We start from the raw sequence: 26,728 nt of genomic DNA, 5'->3' as shown, positions 1-26,728 counted from the left end.
ACTGCTCAAGTATTCGACTGCTCAAGTATTCCACTCCTCAAGTATTCAACTACTCAAGTATTCATGACGCACAGAAGAATATGTGCATGCCTAGAAAACTTCAGGTTATGAAGTTCATATCACAGCCATGATTAGTTCTGACTGACCCAACAATTCATAGAGCAAAGGTTTAAATCAGCCCAGAAAATTGTCACGATAACGAGAATACGTTCTATATCAAGTCATAAATCCTCACGATAACTCAGTCAGATCAGTTTTTAAATCTCCAAGCGGATCAAAGGAGCAGCGTTATTAAAGTGTTATTCAAGCCACTGAAACCTTTGCCTCGTTCATTGGATTAACACGGAACCGCAAATCTTTTTGTGCCCGTCATTTAGAATCCGACTTTCAACAAAGTGTCGAAAGGTTCCGACATAGTAATTTCTGGTCGAAATTTTACGCTTGTCTTTGCAGCCAAAAGACAGAGTTTGCCAACGGAAAGACAGAAGGGTTTTCGGTGCATCGAAGAAACGGCAATTTGCCGCAATCTAATTCCGGCGAGAACAATAAATACGACCCGGTGAACCAGAGACACCGTTTCCCAGAAACCTTCGTCCCAGTGTAAGGTCGGTTCGCACGCGATGATAATCGATCGTACCTGTCGACGTGACCCCGCGTGGGAAGTCGACCGAACGGAAGAGCAACATCTGCTCTAACCACACTTTCTTCGCTATTGCAAATACTAACATCGAAAGTAGTTGTTCGAGGTGTTGGAACCGCTGTTACGACGGTGGTATAAAATAGTTGCTGTGACGTTTCGCTAGGAATAGTACCGAGGGGAGAACTGAGTAGTTCGAGTCGAGCATTTGAGTGCTTGGGTACTTGAGTATGAATCTGAGAATACCAGTACTGAAGTAATTGAGTAGTTGAGTACTTGAGTAGCCAAGTATTCGAGAACTTAGGTAATTGAGTGAGTATCTGAGAATCCGAGTACTCAATACTTGAGCAGTGGAATACATGAGAAGTTGAGTATCTGAGTAGCTGAATACTTCAGTAGTTGAGTGCTTGAGTAGTTGAATACTTGAGTAGCTAAGTATTTGAGTGCCTAGGTACTTGAGACTGTATCTGAGAATCCGAGTACTCAGTACTTGAGCAGTGGAATACATGAGAAGTTGAGTAGTTGAGTCGGACTCATACAAATAGTGCAATGGTTTAATTATAGATCCATACTTGAATACTTAGGTATGGTAAGAACCTAATTATCTGACTACTTGAGTACCTGTTTGAGTAGCTAAGTATTCAAATCTTTGAGTACTTGAGTATCTAAATACTTGAATATCTATTTGAGTAGTTACTCGATTGAGTAGTATTCGAATCCTCGAGTACTTGAGTATCTGAATACTTGAATACCTATTTGAGTAGTTACTCGATTGAGTAGTATTCGAATCCTCGAGTACTTTAGTATCTGAATACTTGAATACCTATTTGAGAAGTTACTCGATTGAGTAGTATTCGAATCCTCGAGTACTTTAGTATCTAAATACTTGAATATCTATTTGAGTAGTTACTCGATTGAGTAGTATTCGAATCCTCGACTACTTTAGTATCTGAATACTTGAATACCTATTTCAGTAGTCACTCGAATGAGTAGTATTCAAATCCTTGAGTACTTTAGTATCTGAATACTTGAATACCTATTTAAGTAGTTACTCAATTGAGTAGCATTCGAATCCTTTAGTACCTCAGTATCTAAATACTTGAATACCTATTTGAGTAGTCACTCGATTGAGTAGTATTCGAATCCTCGAGTACCTCAGTATCTGAATACTTGAATACCTATTTGAGTAGTTACTCAATTGAGTAGCATTCGAATCCTTTAGTACCTCAGTATCTAAATACTTGAATACCTATTTGAGTAGTTACTCGATTGAGTAGTATTCGAATCCTCGAGTACCTCAGTATCTGAATACTTGAATACCTATTTGAGTAGTTACTTGATTGAGTAGTATTCAAATCCTCGAGTACTTTAGTATCTGAATACTTGAATACCTATTTGAGTTATTCGATTGAGTAGTATTCGAATCCTCAAGTACTTTAGTATCTGAATACTCGAATACCTACTTGAGTAGTTACTCGATTGAGTAGTATTCGAATCCTCGAGTACTTTAGTATCTAAATACTTGAATACCTATTTGAGTAGTTACTCGATTGAGTAGTACTCGAATCCTCGAGTACCTCAGTATCCGAGTACTCGACTCGAGTACACCGAGTCAAGTATTCACAATAACAACTAAAATTAACACTCGAAACAAATGACACCGATACTAACACAGCTACAAATAAATCTCCAAAATAAGAAAATTAACAAGTTCCTCTACTAACGTCCCTATCGATTACTATTATCCACGATGCCGACAGTATACGAGAAAAATCAATACGTCGTATCCGATAGGTTAAGAAATCACACAACAGAGGATAAAAACGAGAATGAAGAAAGCATCTAACCTTATCTGGAAGAATCCTCCGGCGGACGTCCCACGAGCTCTTCATCGATCGATCAGCGGTGGCGTTGACCTTCGATTACGATTTTCTTCCTTGGCCGTAGGATCGGACAAGGACAACGAAAAAGACGGAGGACAGAAAAATAGGGGCTTTGGCGATTCAAGCTGTGCCCATGTAGACCTTTTGTCCGACGAGCAGACGCGTCGAGGGTGCTTTATCGCGATTCGCTGGACGAGGCCGGTGCAAAACGGACGAACACGGGGACATTGCCACTCGCAGCGTGGTAAAACGACCACCGTGAAGCCATCCAGGAAAACGCCGGCCACCGACGTGCACTTCCTTCGCGCCTTAATTCGATTCGCCTCTCCTTTCTCAGCCCTCTAACATTTTTTAGGATTCTTCCAGAAAGGTGAATTGCTTATATTCTGCAAAATAAACCAAAGGTTTTTCGTTAGATAGGTAACTAAGGTTAGAAGCTCTAAGGTTAGGGCTCTGATTATCAAGGTGCTGCAGTTACTATCATCTAGTACATATCTTCAAATATATTTACAATTGATACGTGTTAGACACGAAGGGAAAGATTACGTTAAGCTGTGGTATCGATAAGTATTTCCTAACAGATTGACACGTTTAATGCACCTATGGCGCACGAACGCAGAAAAAGCGCGGGATTCGTATTTGATCGTATAACCTATTCTTCACCGTGATATAAAGATATGGCGGGCATAAAAGTCGAAGAAATTGGAAAACTATGGAAACCGATATTGTATGGAAAGAAATAAAACATTCATTCTGGAGGAAGGAAAAAGCGAATGCGGTTTACGTGAGCGCAGCGATACTGCGCATGCGTACTGGAGTGACTATCGATATAAAATATTCAGTACGTAAACCAATATCATACTTAAATACTAGTATAGTAATATAACAAGTAGTATAGTAGTACAATAGTACAATAATATACTGAAAACCACCAAAAAGTAATATTCTAAAATAACCAAAACTCATAAAATTGAAAAAACCGCGGGAAGAGTCGCGCATGCGCAGATCATATCTCGTCTCTTAACTTCTTAATTTCTCGTAGCCATCAGGCAATAAATCTTGCAACACGGAAAGTTACTTTGCGTAACCGGTCGAAGAATTTCAGCGAACAAAGCGGTGTGAAGGCAACGGAAAACGCGGGCGGCGGTTTGAACGCTGCCGAACGATAAAAAAGCGAGGGAAACTTTTTTTGTCAGGGACGAAGGAAACAACGGAACACGCGGGAGCAAAGTAGCGCGCGAAACAACGGAACCGTGGAAAACGGAGCGTCGAGCAAGAGTTTTTGAAACAGTCGGACAGCGTTAAAGCCGGCTTTCAAGTAGGCGTGGAACGCTTCTAAAGGAGGTTGGCCCGCCACTACATTCGAGTGAAATACTTTCTTCTTTTTCCCCTGTTTCTACGCTCATTTTTCTTCCCTTCCGATATTTCCGTTTTCTTGCGGCTCGATGTTTTCACTGCTTCGAATTGCGCGCGCTTTTTTCAAACTACTGTACTTGTATTTTTTATGTATTTGTATGTTTCGCATGTATTTGTATGTTTTACAGGCATTTGTATGCATATAGAAATTATGTAACGACTATAGATTATGTCTGTAAAGATATGGAGGAAGCTAAAAAAGTTGCCTTTTGTTCTTTCAAAAATGGCGCCATGTATTGAAACTGTTCAAGCGATACGAATTTATGTAGTTATACGAATTGACGCGAAGATGTATTAAATTTAATAAATAAGATCCTTCAAGCAAGTCTATAGCGTCCATAAAAATAAAGGTCTATAAATCGAAAATAAAGAGAAGGCTGTTGTTTATTAAATTTCAAAAATGGCGCCATGCATTGAAACTATTCAAACGATACAAATTTATGTAGTTCTACGAATTGACGTGAAAATGTATTAAATTTAATAAATAACATCCTTCAAGTAAACTTATAGCGTCCATAAAAATAAAGGTCTATAAATCGAAAATAAAGAAAAGGCTGTTATTTATTAAATTTCAAAAATGGCGCCATGTTTGGAACTATTCAAACGATACGAATTTATGTAGTTATACGAATTGACGCGAAGATGTATTAAATTTAATAAATAACATCCTTAAAGTAAGCTTATAGCGTCCATAAAAATAAGTCTATAAATCGAAAATAAAGAGAAGGCTGTTATTTATTAAATTTCAAAAATGGCGCCATGTTTTGAAACTATTCAAACTATACGAATATATGTAGTTCTACGAATTGACGTGAAAATGTATTAAATTTAATAAATAACATCCTTAAAGTAAGCTTATAGCGTCCATAAAAATAAGTCTATAAATCGAAAATAAAGAGAAGGCTGTTATTTATTAAATTTCAAAAATGGCGCCATGTTTTGAAACTATTCAAACGATACGAATTTATGTAGTTCTACGAATTGACGCGAAGACGTATTAAATTTAATAAATAACATCCTCCAGTGTGCATAAAAATAAAAGTCTATAAATCGAAACTAAAGAAAAGGCTGTCACTTATTAAATTTCAAAAATGGCGCCATGCTTTGAAACTATTCAAATGATACGAATTTATGTAGTTCTACGAATTGACGTGAAAATGTATTAAATTTAATAAATAACAACCTTCAAGCAAGTCTATAGCGTCCATAAAAATAAAGGTCTATAAATCGAAAATAAAGAAAAGGCTGTTATTTATTAAATTTCAAAAATGGCGCCATGCTTCGAAACTATTCAAATGATACGAATTTATGTAGTTCTACGAATTGACGTGAAAATGTATTAAATTTAATAAATAACATCCTTCAAGTAAGCTTATAGCGTCCATAAAAATAAAGGTCTATAAATCGAAAATAAAGAAAAGGCTGTTATTTATTAAATTTCAAAAATGGCGCCATGTTTGGAACTATTCAAACGATACGAATTTATGTAGTTATACGAATTGACTTGAAAATGTATTAAATTTAATAAATAACATCCTTCAAGTAAGCTTATAGCGTCCATAAAAATAAAGGTCTATAAATCGAAACTAAAGAAAAGGCTGTCATTTATTAAATTTCAAAAATGGCGCCATGCTTTGAAACTATTCAAACGATACGAATTTATGTAGTTCTACGAATTGACGCGAAGACATATTAAATTTAATAAATAATCCTCCAGTGTGCATAAAAATAAAGGTCTATAAAGAGAAAGCCTTTTTGGCGGGAAATTTGAAATCGTTTGAAGAGCAAAGTAGAAGTGATCTCGTTAAAAGGAACAAACGAAAGGAAGAAGAGTGAAAAGGAACGAAAAGGCAGAGGAAAAAATGGGCGGAGCAATCCGGCAATTATCGTATGCTAATAAACATCTGTTAGATCGGCTTATCGGTAGCAAAGAAAATCACGTGCAAACCGAACGAACGTAACGGTCGACAATCAGCGTGCCCGTTGGCCGATTTATCCGTGGAAAATATCCGTATTGCCGTTCGATTTATCGCGTGCCGCGGTTTTATCGAACAATACCAATTACTCGTATGTTAATAACGGCTGGAATATCGATTCCCGCCTCCCCATTCGCTCCGTGACGATTCCATAAACAACGACCACACGCATTTGAATTTTAAAATCCCTTCCCTCTGTGCGTCTCTGTCGCGCGCGAAATACACACAGAGGGGATGGGGCCCGCTTGATTCATCGCTTTCGAATATTTCAGTTAATATATCGAATCGACACCTTCCTTTCGCGCATTTGTTTAAGATATTGTGTTGGGAACAAAATCGTTACGAAGAATGCTCTCTATGGGTTTATGGTAAACTGCAACAATACCAGTAAATATACTGCCAATATATTATCTTTGGTTACAGAGATTCAATTATTCCGAGTCACGTCTAAAAATCTCAACATTTGTATCACACGACTGAAACAAAATTTGAACGTCGAGTTAAGATTCCTTGGAACAAAACTTCAACAGCTTCGATCATTAAGGTTCTAAAAAAGGTCCTAAACACAAGGCTGCAGCCCTAATGATACATAAGCTACCAGAGACGTTCCATCATACAACTTCAAAAGTAGTCGTTAAAATGTCCCTACTCAAGTCAAACAAGACTTCGATTTAAAGAAAAAAGAAAAACTTGAACAACTCCAATCAGCCGAGTCCACAGAAGACCCTAACCGATTCCGAAGAGGAAGTCAAACAAGCCTGCCACAAGATCCACGAAGAAACCGGAGGAATCCATCACGCAAACATCCGGCCCTGAAATCGGAACCCTCGACGTTTCAAACGCTATCACGAAAGAAGCTTACCAGTCTGAAAGTCTGGGTTGAAACAAAGCAACCTCGTTAAACCGACGAACGGTCCTCGACTCGGTGACAAACGGAAGGCACCGGTTCTACGGAGCCGGTTTCTTTGTTGCACTGCACCGGAAGCGACTTGTCAGAAACAGCACGAGGCCAGTGACAGCGGAAGACAACGGTTTTCTCGCACGCGTCTCGAGGAACGACGGAAACGATAAAAAGAGACGAAGACTCGCGTGACGGAAGCGATCGCGAGCGAGAACCACGCCGTACTGAGCCGAGCGTCGCGAGCGGAATAGCATCCGCTTTTCCGCCGACACGACACCCGACGCGGTCACTGCGCATGTGCCGATATAATCCACGCTACGTCCATCCAACCCACCTTCAACCCCTTCCATTCTATCTTATGCACGCGACTCACACGTGGAAACGTCGAGTTTCGAGGGGTGAGCGGTGCTTCCAATGGCTCGAGGGTGTTTTGACTCGCGCGAGGGGATGCTTCCGAGATGTCCAGGCGGTTTTGGATATCTTTGGGAATGGACTGTACCGTGACACGTTCTATCATGACAGATTAGACACGCTGTTCTTTCCTGCCGTGGTGTATCTTGCGTTTTGTGACGACGGGTTATCCCGGAGGCTATCTTGTGCTGCGATGCTTCGTTACGGGTTGTATTACTACATGGTAGACCGCTCACCAAATTAGTAGGCATTAGGTTACTATGTAGGGAGTCCATGCGGTGAAATACCACGCATTGTGTTACGACGCACAGGATTGTGCGGCAAATTTTGGCGGAACGGAATTACCAAGGGTAGTATTGGATCATGTCGAGTTAGTACGTATTTGAATGTTATGCGATGCGTTACCACGCATGGAATCACCACGCATCGAATTACTGCACGATGCGAGTCACCACGCATCGAATTACGACGCGCCGAATACCTAAGTATCGAATTAGCACGCGCTGGATACCCATGTATCGAATTACTACGCATCGAATACCCAGGTGTCGAATTACCACGCGCCGAATACGCATGTATCGAATTACCACGCGACGAATACCCACGTATCGAATTACCACGCGCCGAATACCCACGCACCGAATTCCTACGCGCCGAATTACCACGCGTGGAATACACCACGCTCTGATATTCCTATGCGCCGAATTACCACGCGTGGAATCCACCACGTTCTGAATTACCAGGCTCTGATAATCCTACGCGCCGAAATACCACGCGTGGAATTACCACGCTCTGATATGCCATTGCGCCGAATTACCACGCGTGGAATCCACCACGCTCTGAATTACCACGCGTGGAATTACCACGCTCTGGTAATCCTACGCCCCGAAATACCACGCGTGGAATTACCACGCTCTGATATTCCATTGCGCCGAATTACCACGCGTGGGATCCACCACGCTCTGAATTACCACGCGTGGAATTACCACGCTCTGATATTCCATTGCGCCGAATTACCACGCGTGGGATCCACCACGCTCTGAATTACCACGCGTGGAATTACCACGCTCTGATATTCCTACGCGCCGAATTACCACGCGTGGAATCCACCACGCTCTGAATTACCACGCGTAGAATTACCACGCTCTGATAATCCTACGCGCCGAAATACCACGCGTGGAATTACCACGCTCTGATATTCCATTGCGCCGAATTACCACGCGTGGAATCCACCACGCTCTGAATTACCACGCGTGGAATTACCACGCTCTGATATTCCTTCGCGCCGAATTACCACGCGTGGAATTACCACGCTCTGATATTCCTTCGCGCCGAATTACCACGCGTGGAATTCACCACGCTCTGATATTCCTTCGCACCGAATTACCACGCATGGAATTCACCACGCTCTGATATTCCTTCGCGCCGAGTTACCACGCGTGGAACCTACCACGCTCTGAATTACCACGCCCTGATAATCCTACGCGCCGAAATACCACCCTTGGAATTACCACGCTCTGATATTCCTTCGCGCCGAATTACCACTCGTGGAATCACCACGCTATGAATCCCTCCGCGCCAAATCACCAAGCACCAAATTACCAAGCGCTAGAATTCCACACGTCATCCGCTCGTTACACCGCCAGTCACCGGAATGTACAACCTTGTTAAATGATTAAACGGCCTCATCGATCCACCTCCATCGTTTATTCAAAATACCGAATATAAGTTCAGCCAGCACCTGTCAAGGTCGTTTCATCGCGTTTCATCGAACTATTTCAGTCGCATCAGAAAAACATTTGCCCGGATAAACTGAATTGCATTCCTGGAAGCAGCGGCTCGTTTCAACGATGGAATACCATTAGAACGCGCCTAGTTAAAAGCACGAAACGTCGAGGAGAAAGTGGATGGATTTTAGCGGAGAGTTTCAACAAAGAGGTAAAGGGAGTAAGGCAGGGGACAGGAAGCAGGGATTTTTCGCGTTTGGATACCGGATATTAGCCTCGTCGAGAAGGACCCTGTGAAAGCCAGATTCCGGCCTGGACGGTGGATGTAGGCGTCGGGAAAAATGTTCCATCGCAAACACCGGTTCAACTTCAAACGAATCGACTGCCTGTGCTATGGTAGCGCGACTGAAAGGCAAATCAGTCGCGACCCCATCGACGCTCGGCCTATATAACCGGTGGTCTATAAACACGTCTGCTATTGCTTCAAATTGAATAGCTTTATGCGGGAGAGGCACCTGTTACAGCATTACAAATTTACTCTTATTGTTAATAACTCTATTGAATATTATTAACATGTCTATTGAATATTCTCAAAATTGATTGGTCATTAAGAAGCTATGAGGCAGATATGTGTTCACATGTATGACGTCCATTTTGTTTTCTTAAATGGTGTACCATCATGAACACTAAGTATCTGCTGAGATGAACTTCACACTAACAAGACATTTTTGAATTGTCAAAAGTAGATCTCAAAGCATCAACTCTCAAATACTTCAGATTCTAAAGGACCATAGATCTCAGAACTCATCGAGCCTAACAACGAAAATCCTCATAACCAAATATCTGTTATGACATCCCTGTAACTAAATGTACGTAACTGCCTAGGTGTTGAAAGTATAGAATGATCGTGACACCCGGTATGCATGACGAGATTCGTCGACAGACGTCTCAAAGAGACCGTCAGCAGCAGCCCTCCGTCGTCTAATAAATTCATTCTGAATTTCGTGCATCGGCCTATCGTATCCTCCTGCGTCCCCACGGTTCCTGAGCCACAGTGCTTTTAGAAGCACTCTGTCTCTGTTCGTGAATCGAATTAGCCAGCCGATTCTAATTACGAGTTTACGGACTTCGCCCGGCACGGTTGAATATAAAATCCGCCACTTTTCCAACGGACACGAAGCGGACGCCATGCCTGGTCCGTTTTTTATTAGATTCCTGCTTCTTTCGCGAAGTGTATCCTGTTTCGGGCGGAGAAAATTCTTCCTGACACGCGTAGTGTGGGTCTTTTGACCCCGATGTTAAGTCCTAGTCAGACACTTGAATTGGATAAAAAGGTTTAATTGGATAAAAGGGTTTCACAAGTCTTTAGGGCCAATTGCTGGGTTAGATGACCCTCTAACTTAATGGCTGCCTTTGGACGTGGACCTGCGGTTATTTTAAGTTAAAATAAACGCAGGTCCACGCGTGGAATTACTACGCGTTGAATTACCACGCGTGCAATTACTACGCGTTGAATTACCACGCGAGGAATTACTACGCGTGGAATTACTACGCGTGGAATTACTACGCGTGAAATTACCACGCGTGGAATTACTACGCGTTGAATTACCACGCGTGGAATTACCACGCATGGAATTACCACGCGTGGAATTACTACGCGTGAAATTACCACGCGTGGAATTACTACGCGTTGAATTACCACGCGTGGAATTACCACGCATGGAATTACCACGCGTCGAATTACCACGCGTGGAATTACCACGCGTCGAATTACCACGCGTGGAATTACTACGCGTGGAATTACTACGCGTGAAGTTACCACGCGTGGAATTACCACGCGTCGAATTACCACGCGTCGAAATTCCACGCGTCGAATTACCACGCGTGGAATTACTATGCGTCGAATTACCACGCGTGGAATTACCACGCGTCGAATTACCACGCGTGGAATTACTACGCGTGGAATTACTACGCGTGAAGTTACCACGCGTGGAATTACCACGCGTCGAATTACCACGCGTCGAAATTCCACGCGTCGAATTACCACGCGTGGAATTACTATGCGTCGAATTACCACGCGTGGAATTACCACGTATCGAATTACCACGCGTCGAATTACCACGCGTGGAATTACTACGCGTTGAATTACCACGTATCGAATTACCACGCGTCGAATTACCACGCGTGGAATTACTACGCGTTGAATTACCACGCGTGGAATTACCACGTATCGAATTACCACGTATCGAATTACCACGCGTCGAATTACCACGTGTGGAATTACTACGCGTCGAATTACCACGCGTCGAATTATCTCTCGTTCCGAATCACCACGCGTGGAATTACCACGGATCGAATTACCACGCGTCAACCACGCAAATATACTTAGGGGTATTGTGGACCATTTGTGGATTCAGAGGTCTACAGGTCTAGAGATGTAGAGACATGGGGCTTTAGAAATTCTGATCTGGTAATACGGGAATAATGCCACCCGTTATATCGCCAAGCACACCATCAGTATCACAAACGCCCCATCAATCAAACACAAACCTCGCAAGGCCTCGTGACCATAACGCAAACACCTCTAACGTTAAAAAACAGTCTGAGTCTCCGAACGACCCGCAGATCTGAAGAGCACATTACACAGCGAGCGTAACGACGAAATCCAGTCCATTGTCCGTTCAGTTTGCATCCACAGAACTTGGGTATAAAGTTAAGTTGTTGAACAGAGCACGCAATGTTCCTCGTAGGGCACTAATGGTTGGTCGAAGACACCAAGCCAGCCAGAAACGTTCGGATAATCCCGATAGCGTGCCGGAGTAGGAGGCATCAAACTTGCTCCACAGAGTTTGTCGAATAGCTGGCCCGAGGACCAAACACTCGGAGTTTGGGAACAGACATCCCGATAAAATGGTGCTTTACGTGGCTGCAGGATTTTGCAGTGCCGGGAACAGAGGACACTGGAGGACCCTCTTGGAGGATTTCTGTATAATTCGCTCGTGAGTCGGGCACAGGCTACCTAACTGTCACGATGAGGCGGAAATCAAGATCAAAAGCAGATGTTGACGCGGCAAACAGATACTTGAGTCGTTTCTGACACCCGGTAGCTGGAATAAGAGACATAACGGTAGCGTGTGCTTCGTAAGTATGCAGGAAGTCCTAGTTGTCTTCGTTACACGCTGATTGCGGACTGTCCCTTCCCCCTTAAGCGATCTTCACGTTTCTCTGTCTGACGAGCCCTTCGTTTTAACCCGAGGAAAATGACCTCTGTCCACTGATCACTGACGTTTACTATATCACGAGTTAGGTTGCCGGTTGTAGTTCCAGAGTGGAGCACGTTAGAGCGCGTTCAATTACCACGCGGTGATTCGACACGTGCCAAATTATCACGTGCTGGATCGCTATGGGTTGTATTTATCGCGCGTTGGATTACTACGAGTGGAATTACCACGCCCCGAATCGATATGAGATAAAGTATCACGCCTTGGGATAGCAAGCGTCGAATTATTTTGCGTATCGAGTCACCACGCGTTGAATTATCTGAAATATCGAGTCACCACGCGTCGAATTACCATGGATCGAATAACCACGGATCGAATTACCATGCGTGGAATTACTACGAGTCGAATTACCACGCGAGGAATTACCACGAGTCGAATTACCATGCGTCGAATTACCACGCGTGGAATTACTACGCGTTGAATGGCCACGCGTCGAATTACCACGTGTGGAATTACTACGCGTTGAATTACCACGCATGGAATTACCACGCATCGAATTACCACGCGTCGAATTACTACGCGTCAAATTACCACGCGTGGAATTACTACGCGTTGAAGTACCACGCGTGGAATTACCACGCATCGAAATACCACGCGTCGAATTACCACGTATCGAATTACCACGCGTGGAATTACTACGCGTCGATTTACCACGCATGGAATTACTACGCGTTGAATTACCACGCGTCGAATTACCACGCGTGGAATTTACCACGCATGGAATTACTACGCGTCAAATTACCACGCGTCGAATTACCACGCATGGAATTACTACGCGTCGAATTACCACGCGTCGAATTACCACGCGTCGAATTACCACGTATTGAATTACCACGCGTGGAATTACCACGTATCGAATTACCACGCGTGGAATTACTACGCGTTGAATTACCACGCGTGGAATTACTACGCGTTGAATTACCACGCGTCGAATTACCACGCGACGAATTACTACGCGTCGAATACCCATGTGTCGAATTACCACGCGTCGAATTACCACGGATCGAATTACCATGCATCGAATTACCACGCGTCGAATTATCTCACGTTCCGAATCACCACGCGTCAAATTACCACGAATCGAATTATCTCACGTTCCGAATCACCACGCGTCGATTTACCCAACTTACCGAATCACCACGTACCGAATTACCAAGCGTCAAGTCACCACGCGCCAAATTACGACGCCTCGAATTACAAAGTATAGAGTCCCCATAAAAAATCCTACATATCATCATATCGCGAAACGGGAAATCCCAGCGCACAAAATGCAATAACTTTCGATAACCTATTATCTGGAGGTACTGAAAGATGACCCAGAGTCCGACGGATGTCCCGAGGCGAGAAGTCGAAAGTGGAACGAACGATCGGGTAAAAGACCTCGAACGAATCGAAGGCTCGTTAAAACGGGAATACAAGAGCGATAAGAGGCCAACGACACGGTGAAATCTGTCGCCGATAAAAATTCGATACCGAAATACGTTTGCAGAATGCGCCACATTTTTATCAACCGTTACACCGTAACGGAATGAAATAAAGCTCGCGGAGAAAAAGAGAATCCGATATTACGGTTAGAAAGAGAGGAAGATTGGCCAGGGAATAATGCACCGGCCAAACAGGAATATATATTTTTTGGCGAGATTACTGCAGTTTTTCAGCAGCACCGGTCGAGACCGTTCTTGCCCCTCGACAAATGGGCTCCCTGGTCACCCATTGCAGTTAAAACCGTGCGTTTTGTCTGGTTTGCGAACGAGAGAGTTGCCCAGGTAAATGGTATCGAAACGCAGTTGGACAAATTATTTTTTCGAAAGAGTAATAGGAGCTTTACTAGTCTGGGACCTGAGGGACCACCTGGACTAGGACCATGGGGAGTCATGGATGCAAATCACTGTAGAAACGTTTGTTGAGTAATAGTAAATTAAATGGTTGTAACCCCGGGACATACCAGGCCTTCATTGGTAGACGCTGGGGGATGACTCGGACTAGACATCATAGAGGACCAAATACACAAAAATTACTGATTCTGTTTTAAACAAAATACTGTTCTATGATTATAATCTAAGAAGTGCCTTGGGTAATCTAGCCTGAGTCAGTCCCTTAAACAGACATCACCACAAGACAAGCAACGAAATACCACTGCAACGTCATAACAAAAAGATGCATACCGGTTATCTTTCGCGCGGGATCCTTTCCGGCAGTCGTTAAGGCGAGGCATGAAGAACCAGGAACGTTAACGACAGCAGCAGGACCGTCGAAGCGTGTCCTCGAGGACGGGAGCGAGCACTCTGCGCGTACCGAGCAAGACTGTTCGGGTCGAAAGGCCATCGGCCAGACAACCTACCTACGAATCTGGCCAACCACCAACACGCGACGACCAAAACAGACAGACTACGTTTAGTACGCGCGTAATGCCGCGTCTTCTCCCGCTCTAGCTGGCAACGGCTCCGCGTCGCGATGACGCACGTCGTGACTCGACCACGATTAACCCCTCGATACGTCGACTCTCGCGCGTGATGTAGCCTTGCCAACTTTACTTTCGATTGCCGCCATGAAATTTCAATTTTCTGGAACGATTGGGTCGTGCAGGAGGTGGTAGGGTTACATGAGGCGCACTGATAGGATCATACGGTGAGGGTCAGATCGACCTCATTAGGCAAAGGGATTCTTGGATAGACTACCCTTGATGGACCAGGTTAATTAGTATGGTGGCCTTACCTAGTGAACGTGATACTGTGGGAGATCAGTAACTTGGGGGATATGGTATGTGTGACTGTATGTGGAGCTGGGACTGTGTCCACATGTTGGAGGATGTGGGTGCTACATCTGGGGTATAGGGTGATAGTTATTGAGGATATGATGATAGGCACTAGGACATGATGATAGTTACTGTGATATGATGATAGTCACTGGGACATGATGATAGTTATTGTGACAAGATGATAGTTACTATGATATGATGATGGTTACTATGATATGATGATAGTTAGTATGACATGATGATGGTTATAAGGACATAATGATGATCATGTCCTTATGACGACTAGATCCTTATGACAACCATGTCCTGACGACGACTATGTCCTTATGACGACCACGTTCTTATGACAACCAGGTTCTTATGACCACCAGGTTCTTACGACAACCACCAGTTCCTCATGACAACCACCAGGTCCTTATGACAACTAGCAGGTCCTTAAGACAACCACCAGGTCCTTATGACAACCACAAGGTCCTTATGACAACCACCAGGTTTTTATGACAACTAGCAGGTCCTTAAGACAACCACCAGGTCCTTATGACAACTAGCAGCTCCTTGAGACAACTAGCAGCTCCTTGAGACAACTAGCAGCTCCTTGAGACAACTAGCAGCTCCTTAAGACAACCACCAGGTCCTTATGACAACCACCAGGTCCTTATGACAACTAGCAGGTCCTTATGACAACCACCAGGTCCTAATGCAACTAGCAGGTCCTTAAGACAACCACCAGGTTCTTATGACAACTAGCAGGTCCTTATGACAACCACCAGGTTCTTATGACAACTAGCAGGTCCTTATGACAACCACCAGGTTTTAATGCAACTAGCAGGTCCTTAAGACAATTACCAGGTCCTTATGACAACTAACAGGTCCTTAAGACAACCACCAGGTCCTTATGACAACCACCAGGTCCTTATGACAACCACCAGGTCCTTATGACAACTAGCAGCTCCTTGAAACAACTAACAGCTCCTTGAGACAACTAGCAGCTCCTTAAGACAACCACCAGGTCCTTATGACAACTAGCAGGTCCTTATGACAACCACCAGGTCCTTATGACAACTAGCAGGTCCTTATGACAACCACCAGGTCCTAATGCAACTAGCAGGTCCTTAAGACAATTACCAGGTCCTTATGACAACTAGCAGGTCCTTAAGACAACCACCAGGTCCTTATGACAACTAGCAGCTCCTTGAAACAACTAACAGCTCCTTGAGACAACTAGCAGCTCCTTAAGACAACCACCAGGTCCTTATGACAACTAGCAGGTCCTTAAGACAACCACCAGGTTCTTATGACAACTAGCAGATCCTTGAAACAACTAACAGCTCCTTGAGACAACTAGCAGCTCCTTAAGACAACCACCAGGTCCTTATGACAACTAGCAGGTCCTTAAGACAACCACCAGGTTCTTATGACAACTAGCAGGTCCTTATGACAACCACCAGGTTCTTATGACAACTAGCAGGTCCTTATGACAACCACCAGGTTTTAATGCAACTAGCAGGTCCTTAAAACAATCACCAGGTCCTTATGACAACCACCAGGTCCTTATAACAACCACGTCCTTATAACAACCACGTCCCTATAACAACCACGTCCTCACGATTACTACTTACAACTACTAAATTTAATTGATCTTCCTACAGCTCAAGCATTAATACCAAGAACAGACCACCATGATAACGCGTCGCATACTAAGGACATAATCGAGCAAAATGGAAGCGACGAAAGAAAAAGAAGAGAAGCTCGACCCAATTCCCAGTAAGAGTATTCGCAGCCCATAGACTCGATTAGGCGCTAGCCGAACGGAAATAGTGTTCCCTGACGAAAATAAACGGGGATAGCCGACAGCTGGTCCGCTCGGCGTGCGGATGCATGTCTGACTCTATGAATGAATGACTAGCCAGGTGATGATCCCGTTGACAGTGCAGTGCTTACGTAACGTTCGCACCCCCTCTACTATGGCGGTTGCCCTTCAACCACTAGTGTCCTGAACTAACCTACTTCTATTGGGACATCAATTGTGGTTATAGATTCATGCTCGCCACAGAAATTTACTGCTGGTGCAGTACCATAATTCCATGGTGCGAACATTCCCGTAAGAAATCTTCGCATACAATTTTCGCAAATTTTGAAAATGACTACAGTGACGTTACGCAGATTATACGATGGATTCAAACCATCATAATATATGACGTCACCGTAAATGAAGCTTGACTGCACCTTAAATACTAAAATTGTATAAACTGATGGTTTCACGAGATAAAATTCAGCACGGTAAGAGGGCCACCTGTTACAAGTTACAGCTCGTACGTTACAGGAGCAAAGTCGAGCAGCTGGTCAGTCATTCAAGCTGTCTGCTCGCGGGACGTTAATTTACACGCCGGAGACGTATACGATCCAGCTTCCAACGTTATTTCGGTCGTTAAAACGGACACCGTATATAACGCGTCGTTGACAACCGGCTGTTCCGCTATTCGCTCAGATACTAACCGACGCTGATGCTGTTTACGAGTATCAACATGAGATACGTTCGGATAACGTCAAACGATTACGAAATTCTGTCTAGCTTATTATACTTATTCTACTCTGATACTTGGACCTAACGGATACTAACGAGCCATAGATCGTTACATGGCTATAACCAGATATCACCACATATCTGAATATTATCGTGCTTCCTTAAGTACCATTAAAGCTGTCTCGATGTGAAAATTCAGCTCCAGATTAAACGCTATATTTTTGCTCCACCATGACGCTTTTTAGACGTACTTGTCTATGGTGCGCTTCTAAGCGCGGCGTAATTGATTCGATGAGAACCACTCTGAATGGAATCCTAGCGAGGAGATGGAGTCTATGGAGCCTCTCGCGAGCGAGGAGATAATTGCACGATGGGCCAAAGCTCGATCCGCGTCGAAAACACGCCGACGACGCAGTAATTGCTCGCTTACGTTGCTTCGAAATTTAATTACGCTCCGCGAAATCCTCCAAGCAAGTTAAATTAACTCTCTCGCTGGAGGGGTTCGAGAAGGGTTGACAAATTCGAGGACCGACTTGCTAGTCATTACCTATCCTACCCCGGTTTGTTTAAATAATATAGCTGTTCTTTCGACGATAGTTTTCAGCGATATATCAGAAGTCCTTATCGATGACCTCTGCGTCAAAGGTAGACGCTGGACACTTATTCGCAAATATCTCGCGATCTATCAGTTTTACGAGAAAAATGGTTATTAGTGAATTTGTAGCTTGAGAAGTTCTCTACAAAAAAGGTTCTATAAGCTTTCCTCGTAGAGTTGACCGATTCTTGGATAATGACGTGAACCTTGCGATCTTGCTGCAGAAATTTATGACATTATTTATTTACAAATATCTCGCGATCTATCAGTTTTACGACAAAAATAGTTATTAGTAAATTTGTAGCTTCAGAAGTTCTCTACAAAAATGGTTCTATAAGCTTTCCTCATAGAGCTAACCGATTCTTAGATAATGACGTGAATCTTGCGATCCTGCTGCAGAAAATTCTGACGTTACTTATTTACAAATATCTCGCGATCTGTCAGTTTTACGACAAAAATAGTTACTAGTAAATTTGTAGCTTGAGAAGTTCTCTACAAAAAAGGTCCTATAAGCTTTCCTCGTAAAGTTGACCGATTCTTAGATAATCTTGCAATCTCGAAATTTCTAGCATTACTGTCTGAAAGAATGTTCGCAAAATTCATCACACTAGAAATTATTCCCCAGATCGGTCATATTACTGCCGAACTATCCCAACTGTACCGATCAATTTCTCCCAAACTCGAGCAAACTATCTTGCCAGGAACAAATTCACGCGAGACAAACGCGTTATAACACCGTGCATAAAATTCGTTTCCCCTTTTTCCCGGAGGAACTTTATGACTTCATAGACGTGGCTGGCGGAACAGAGGAGGCTGTTGCGATATGCGAGCAGCCAGCTTCTCTCGGGGAACACGCGATAAAGGAGCAGGCTGCCACGATCGATAACCAATATCCATGGAAACTGGATCCCGCCGCGTGACGGAGACCTCCACTACCTGAGACATCTCGTTTCGTTCTGTTTCCCATACACGTACCATATTACGCGTGTACCAGTCGACGTGCATTCGCAAACTGTTAAGACACTGCACACCTCATCGTGTGCTCTAACCTTCAACTATTTTCAACTTTCTCTATTTTCGTATAGTTTTTTTTCGATGATTTTAAAGTTGAATTGTGATATGTGACCGTACGTTGTACCACCATAATTGTATCACCATAACTGCACCATCATAATTGTATCATCATAATTGTATCATCATAATGTATCATCATAATTGTATCGCCATAATTGTATCATCATAATTGTACCACCATAGTTGTATCACCATAACTGCATCACCATAGTTGTATCATCATAATTGTATCATCATAATTGTATCATCATAATTGTATCACCATAGTAGTATCATCATAATTGTATCATAATAGTTGTATCATCATAATTGTATCATCATAATTGTATCACCATAGTAGTATCATCATAATTGTATCACCATAGTAGTATCATCATAATTGTATCACCATAGTTGCCTCATCATAATTGTATCATAATAGTGTATCATCATAATTGTATCATTATAATTGTATCACCATAACTGCACCATCATAATTGCCTCATCATAATTGTATCATTATAATTGTATCACCATAACTGCACCATCATAATTGCCTCATCATAATTGTATCATAATAGTGTATCATCATAATTGTATCACCATGGTTGCATCATCATAGTGTATCATCATAATTGCATCATCATAATTGTATCATCATAACTGTATCACCATAAGTGTATCATCATAATTGTATCATCATAATTGTGTCATCATAACTGTATCACCATAACTGCATCACCATGGTTGTATCATCATAATTGTATCATCATAGTGTATCATCATAATTGTATCATCATAGTGTATCATCATAATTGTATCACCATAACTGCATCACCATAATTGTATCATCATAATCGTATCATTATAATTGTATCACCATAATTGCATCATCATAATTGTATCACCATAACTGCATCACCAGAATTGTATCATCATAATTGAATCATCATAGTTGTATCATCATAATTGTATCACCATAACTGCATCACCATAATTGTATCACTATAGTTGTATCATCATAATTGCATCACCATAACTGCATCACCATAGTTGTATCATCATAATTGTATCACGATAACTGCATCACTATGGTTGTATCACCACAGCTGTATCACTATAGTCGATACAATCACTCTACGCTTCATCAAGGTCTAAATCAGCAAAAACAAGAAAACGGAATTGCACTTAAAAATGAGGTGAAACACGAAACGTAGTTGGACACAGGAAATAAAGTTGAGCCCCAGTTCGAGTATAACGATTGGTCAAATAACGGCGACGTCCTCGTTTCGAGGGCAAACTCGTCGCAAAGGGCGACATTTCCGTGTGGCGTGGAAGGTCATCGAGCAAACGAGCAGACAAATAGAAGCAACGCGAGCGCACGCTTCCGTGTTGCGGTAAATATTTAAATAGGTCTGAGCACGCGAAAGAAAAAGGGGACAGCACGGCGATATACCGTGAATAACCAAGGGTGAGAGACGCACCGCGAAAGTTATCGTTTCTGGTCCGCTACTTGGCCCGCTAAAAAATGCAACAAAAACCAGCCCCGGCACCTATCTCATCTTCTTTGAATTTTCACCGAGCCTTGAACTCTCGACCCTGCCTCCCCCCTAAGAAACTGCGAGATGGCTTTCCACGCTCGAAAGTCTCTTGAATCCGACTGTATTTCCTTGCTCGAAGACGATTCGATTCGAATGGAAATTCAACGGTGGCTTGAACTTCCAGCCAGAAACTGGGTTTGGTGAATCTTGCAAAGAGGGCGAACCCAATTACGCCAAGGATAAAAAGCAAAACTCGACAAGTTTTAAAGCCTCAAGGTTCCACAAAATATGATATACGAACTTGTTGTTCAAGCGTGTTTATTATCAGAGCACGCTTCTCTCCAATTTGGGTCACCATTATACCAAAAACCTTCCAACTACCGAGTACCGAAAGTAGTTTTAACTTTGGTTCCGCTTTAACCATTGTATTTATATTCATGCTTTGGATCTAATTAACCTATCAGTTAGCTTCACTAGTTGCAAGATATGGACATGGAGTCATAGGTAGATCAAGACTGAATTGCTAACACACCTACCAGGCAGTGCAATGTGATTAGCTCAGAGAGGTCCACATAGGACCTAGATCAGCATCCTTAAACTGTGCAATGCACCCAACAATAAGAAGCCCATCGCCAATCGATGGAATACCATAAAGTCGCCATCAGACACAGGGTTGATGAAGTTGTTCGTGCTGATAGACTTGCAGTCATAGGTAGATCAAGTGTCCGATGAAGACTGGATTGCTAACACACCTACCAGGCTGTGCAATGTGATTAGCTCAGAGAGGTCCACATAGGATCTAAATCATTAGCATCCTTAAACCGTGCAATGTACCCAACAATAAGAAGCCCATCGCCAATCGATGGAATACCATAAAGTCGCCATCAGACACAGGGTTGATGAAGTTGTTCGTGCTGATAGACTTGCAGTCATAGGTAGACCAAGTGTCCGATGAAGACTGGATTGCTAACACACCTACCAGGCAGTGCAATGTGAGCATTAGCTCAGAGAGGTTCACATAGAACCTAGATCAGCATCCTTAAACTGTGCAATGCACCCAACAATAAGAAGCCCATCGCCAATCGATGGAATACCATAAAGTCGCCATCAGACACAGGGTTGATGAAGTTGTTCGTGCTGATAGACTTGCAGTCATAGGTAGATCAAGTGTCCGATGAAGACTGGATTGCTAACGCACCTACCAGGCTGTGCAATGAGAGCATTAGATCAGAGAGGTCCACATAGGACCCAGATCATTAGCATCCTTAAACTGTGCAATGTACCCAACAATAAGAAGCCCATCGCCAATCGATGGAGTACCATAAAGTCGCCATCAGACACAGGGTTGATGAAGTTGTTCGTGCTGATAGACTTGCAGTCATAGGTAGATCAAGTGTCCGATGAAGACTGGATTGCTAACACACCTACCAGGCAGTGCAATGAGAGCATTAGCCCAGAGAGGTCCACATAGGACCCAGATCATTAGCATCCTTTAACTGTGCAATGTACGCAACAATAAGAAGCCCATCGCCAATCGATGGAATACCATAAAGTCCCCATCAGACACAGGGTTGATGAAGTTGTTCGTGCTGATAGATTTGCAGTCATAGGTAGATCAAGTGTCCGATGAAGCCTGGATTGCTAACACACTTACCAGGCTGTGCAATGTGATTAGCTCAGAGAGGTCCACATAGGACCTAGATCAGCATCCTTAAACTGTGCAATGTACCCAACAATAAGAAAGCCATCGCCAATCGATGGAATACCATAAAGTCCACATAGGACCTTGAGGATTAGCATCCTTAAACCGTGTAATAAACGTAAGAGCTAAGACCCCATCATCAATCGATGGAATAGCACGGTCCCCACGAGGTCGATGAAGTTGTTCGTGCTCATAGACTTGTAAATCCAGTGACTCGCGTTTAAAGGCCGGAAGATCTCCCGGTGGGCGGTCACGGGTGGTTGATTTACCGCGGAACGGCGGGAAAATGGAAGAAAAATTGTCGCAGATAACGGTTTATTTACGACGGCTAAGGAAGACGCCGGCGCATTATCCGTGACTGACCGGGGCCAGTTTCGGCGTACAAACCGGGGGGTTGATGTCGTGACTGGTCGCTGTAAATCAGCATCCACACCCTCCGCAATGTAACAGACATCGTAACAACCCCTGGCAACCGCCTACGTCACCGGCACTCGATACAAACGCCATCGGGTATCGCCTACCCCGGAACAACCTGCGACCCTGCCACAAACCAGACTTCCCTTGTCAACGCCGAAAACCCCTGCGCCCCGTGGACCAACCCTCCGGTTCGATCGAATGTTTGCACTTTGTCGGCTGCACCGGTCGCGGGATGCTTGGAAACGAGTGTCGCCTTCGAGGGTGCATTAGTGCCCTCGTGATCCGGGGGTAACTGGGGTCAGAGTTCTCGGGGGGAGTACGCTTTAGCCTTTGAACCTTAATATAGCGTGACGTGTGAGAGATTTGAGGAAGTTTCTTGTTAGTGCAAGTCCATTGACCTGGTTCCTTGGGCCTCAGACACTATGCTGTTATGCAATATACTTTGCAGGTAACGTCTCAATTTTGTTCTTTGTAAGATATCTGAATCTCCCGGTGTGGGTGCAGTAGGTCATTCACCCCTTGCCGTGCCATTTATTTATGAGGTGCGTCGGTCTAACCATTCAGGACTATAAAGAAAATTAAAATGTTCTAAGTATTTTATATTCAGGGATCCTTGACAACGCGAATTATAGTTGGATCTAAAATTCAAGTTGAGGAGTATTCAAAATTTGAGTAACATTAATCACGTTTGAGTTGTGAGTGCGTCACGAGACTCGTCAAAGCACGGGAAGGGGTTACGGCCTGCCCTTGTGGACTGCCTTTGGGTCTGAGGTATGCTATTACTTATGCGATACACATTGCAGAAAACTGGCAACGTCTTAATTTTCTTCTTCATATTAGGTCGAGTCATAAGTAACTTCCGATGCAGCTAAATAGATTTTATTGCGTGTATGGTGAGATTATGAAGGTATAAGTCACCACGAGTTGTTGAAGTGAAATTTAACGATCACTGCGGATAAATACATTCAGCAATTGCAATGAGTGCAAGAGAAACTCCTAGAAAAGCGTCCTGCACTCGTCAATCGCAGAAATGTCGTTCTTTTACACGACGACGCGCGACCGCATACAGCAAGGGTGACTCAAGAAAAAATTCTTGAGCTTGGATGGTCTGTTTTACCACATCCACCTTACTCCTCAGATCTTGCCCCGACAGACTACCACCTTTTCTGTTCCTTACAAAACTTTTTAAATGGAAAAACCTTCAATTCTGAAGAGCAAGTCAGGTAGGCTGTTGAAAGCTTCTTCCAGTCCAAACCAACCACATTTTACAAGGAAGGAATTGATAAACTACCAGGAACATGGGAGAAGGTTATAGAAAATAGTGGTGAATATATAATAAAATAATATAATTTCGTTGTTTAATGAGAACGAAATAAATGTCTGATAAAAAAACGGAAGTTACTTATGACTCGACCTAATAACAAGATATTTGAATCCCGTTGGTACAGTAAGTCTAGGGTAGATCCTCGTAGACTGCCTTTGGGTCTGAAGTACGCTATTATTTATGCAGTGTGCAGGCAGGTAGATCCTCAGTTTTATTGCAACAAGACATCTGCGTACTGTTTAGAGGACGTAGTATGTCCAGGGTAGATCCTCAAGGCTTAGCCTAATTGTCTACCTAGGATACCCTTAGATCTACCTTCAAGCTGATGTGTTATTCATATCAAATATTCAAAATAGGTAATAACATTCTAATTTCATAAATTTAAGAACATACACTTGAAACGTTCTTATGAGGGTCCTGGTTAAGGCTCTACCTGATTATCTTTCCTAGTGTTTAGTACGTTAGTTCATACATCTCCCAGGTAGTTAAACCACGATTCATTTATTCAGAGATCCCTTTTCGTTGGAGGCTTGGACACCCTTCAAATACAATTATGTCATGGACCTCAAATATGTACATCCCAAATAGTTAATATCGTTTCATGCACTTAAAGAGTAGTCCACAGTTGAAGATCGTGGTTTGGAGTTATGAGGCCCAGTCTTGTGTCCATACTACATGCGTCACTCAGCCTTCGTAAAATACATAAAACTGTGGTGTACCAGGTACGTCCTCTTCCGTGCACTGGTAACCGCTATATCATGTAAAACCCGAAGCCGAACTGCAAAATGCAACGTGCAATAAGGGAAGATTCCCCGTAAAATTTACGAGGTTGCTAACAGTTTGAAAACTCCGTTAACAATTTCGTGGCAGCGAAATCTAAATTAAAAATTACGAGCCACGAGTCGGGTATCGTTTAAACGGAGGCGAAGAAAAAGGGATGAACGGTTAGGTTCAACTTTCGTGCGGGCAAACTTCGCCTAACAATTAAACTATTATGAACGACGAGAAGGGAAGCTTCTTATACGCCGGAAGCTTCTTTAAAATTGTTATTACTTCGGAGGAAACAGTCTCGGTTACTTTCAGGTATTTCCGTCTCGCTAATTTTCGAAACGATCGTCGATTTCGGTTAGATCGAGAATAGGCGCTGTTCGATTTATTTTCATCGAAGACGAACGAGCTACGTCGCCTTCGTTTTGGATGAGTGTTTTCCGGCTCCACGCGGCTACTTTTAGCCGGTCGCCACTTGCTACGCGTAATTAGCCCGGCGCAAAATCTGTCGCGGGAATTAATCAAGCTCGCTTCTTTCACGTATTTTCAACTGACCTGCGAATAAACCGAGGTAAACTCCACCGGCAAATTAAACTGCAATTTTTTCTTCTCGGAAATATGGTCATGGTGTGCTCAAAGTTAGGACTTTGACTAATTAGATTATAGATACAGATCAATGTAACTCAATGTGATGTTGGTACTTGAAGTACATTGAGTATTACAATTGAGTCAATGCAAAAACTTAATAATAGATGCAATTCAACTTACAGTGCACTCAAAGTTAGGACTTTGACTAATTAGATTATAGACACAGATCAATGTAACTCAATGTGATGTTGGTACTTGAAGTACATTAAGTATTACAATTGAGTCAATGCAAAAACTTAATAATAGATCCAATTCAACTTACAGTGTACTCAAAGTTAGGACTTTGACTAATTCAATTATAGACACAGATCAATGTAACTCAATGTGATGTAAGTACTTGAAGTGCATTAAGTATTACAATTGAGTCAACCCATAAACTTAATAATAGATCCAATTCAACTTACAGTGCACTCAAAGCTAGAACATTGACTAATTAGATTATAGACACAGATCAATGTAACTCAATGTGATGTAAGTACTTGAAGTACATTGAGTATTACAATTGAGTCAATGCAAAAACTTAATAATAGATGCAATTCAACTTACAGTGTACTCAAAATTAGGACTTTGACTAATTAGATTATAGACACAGATCAATGTAACTCAATGTGATGCTGGTACTTGAAGTGCATTAAGTATTACAATTGAGTCAATGCAAAAACTTAATAATAGATGCAATTCAACTTACAGTGCACTCAAAGCTAGGACTTTGACTAATTAGATTATAGACACAGATCAATGTAACTCAATGTGATGCTGGTACTTGAAGTACATTAAGTATTACAATTGAGTCAATGCAAAAACTTAATAATAGATGCAATTCAACTTACAGTGTACTCAAAGCTAGGACTTTGACTAATTAGATTATAGACATAGATCAATGTAACTCAATGTGATGTAAATACTTGAAGTACATTAAGTATTACAATTGAGTCAATGCAAAAACTTAATAATAGATCCAATTCAACTTACAGTGCACTCAAACTTAAGACTTTGACTAATTAAATTATAGACACAGTTTAATCTAACTCAATGTGATGGTTCCTGAAGTACTGTGTCAATCGAAATCCTTAATATGTGGACGTGGAAAGACTTGTCTAGCCAACAGTCTAATTACCTGAAAACCTACATCAAACTCGGAACATAAAAAGTTGAGGCATAATTAA

At 42.7% G+C, this 26,728-nt stretch overlaps 1 protein-coding gene across 5 annotated transcripts in view; it reads right to left on the bottom strand.

Moving 5' to 3' along the window:
- The window catches only part of alpha-Man-IIb (alpha-Mannosidase class II b), a 118,183-nt gene that overhangs the window by 75,633 nt on the left and 15,822 nt on the right, over positions 1 to 26,728 (bottom strand). For 2 of the 5 annotated variants that reach the window (XM_012283415.2, XM_076541627.1), the window contains exon 2: positions 2,485 to 2,906. The exons of 1 other annotated variant lie outside the window; for it this stretch is intronic. The gene's annotated coding sequence lies outside the window, so the exon portion shown is untranslated. Of the gene's footprint in view, positions 1 to 2,484; positions 2,907 to 6,774; positions 7,039 to 26,728 lie in introns of those variants that run through there. 2 more of the 5 variants (XM_012283414.2, XM_012283417.2) reach the window with 2 other exon arrangements.

This window comes from Megachile rotundata, chromosome 16 (genome assembly GCF_050947335.1).
Source record: "Megachile rotundata isolate GNS110a chromosome 16, iyMegRotu1, whole genome shotgun sequence".
Lineage (NCBI taxonomy): Eukaryota > Metazoa > Arthropoda > Insecta > Hymenoptera > Megachilidae > Megachile > Megachile rotundata.
The sequence above is the reverse complement of the archived record's forward strand: the minus strand, read 5'-3'. Positions and strand labels throughout refer to the sequence as shown.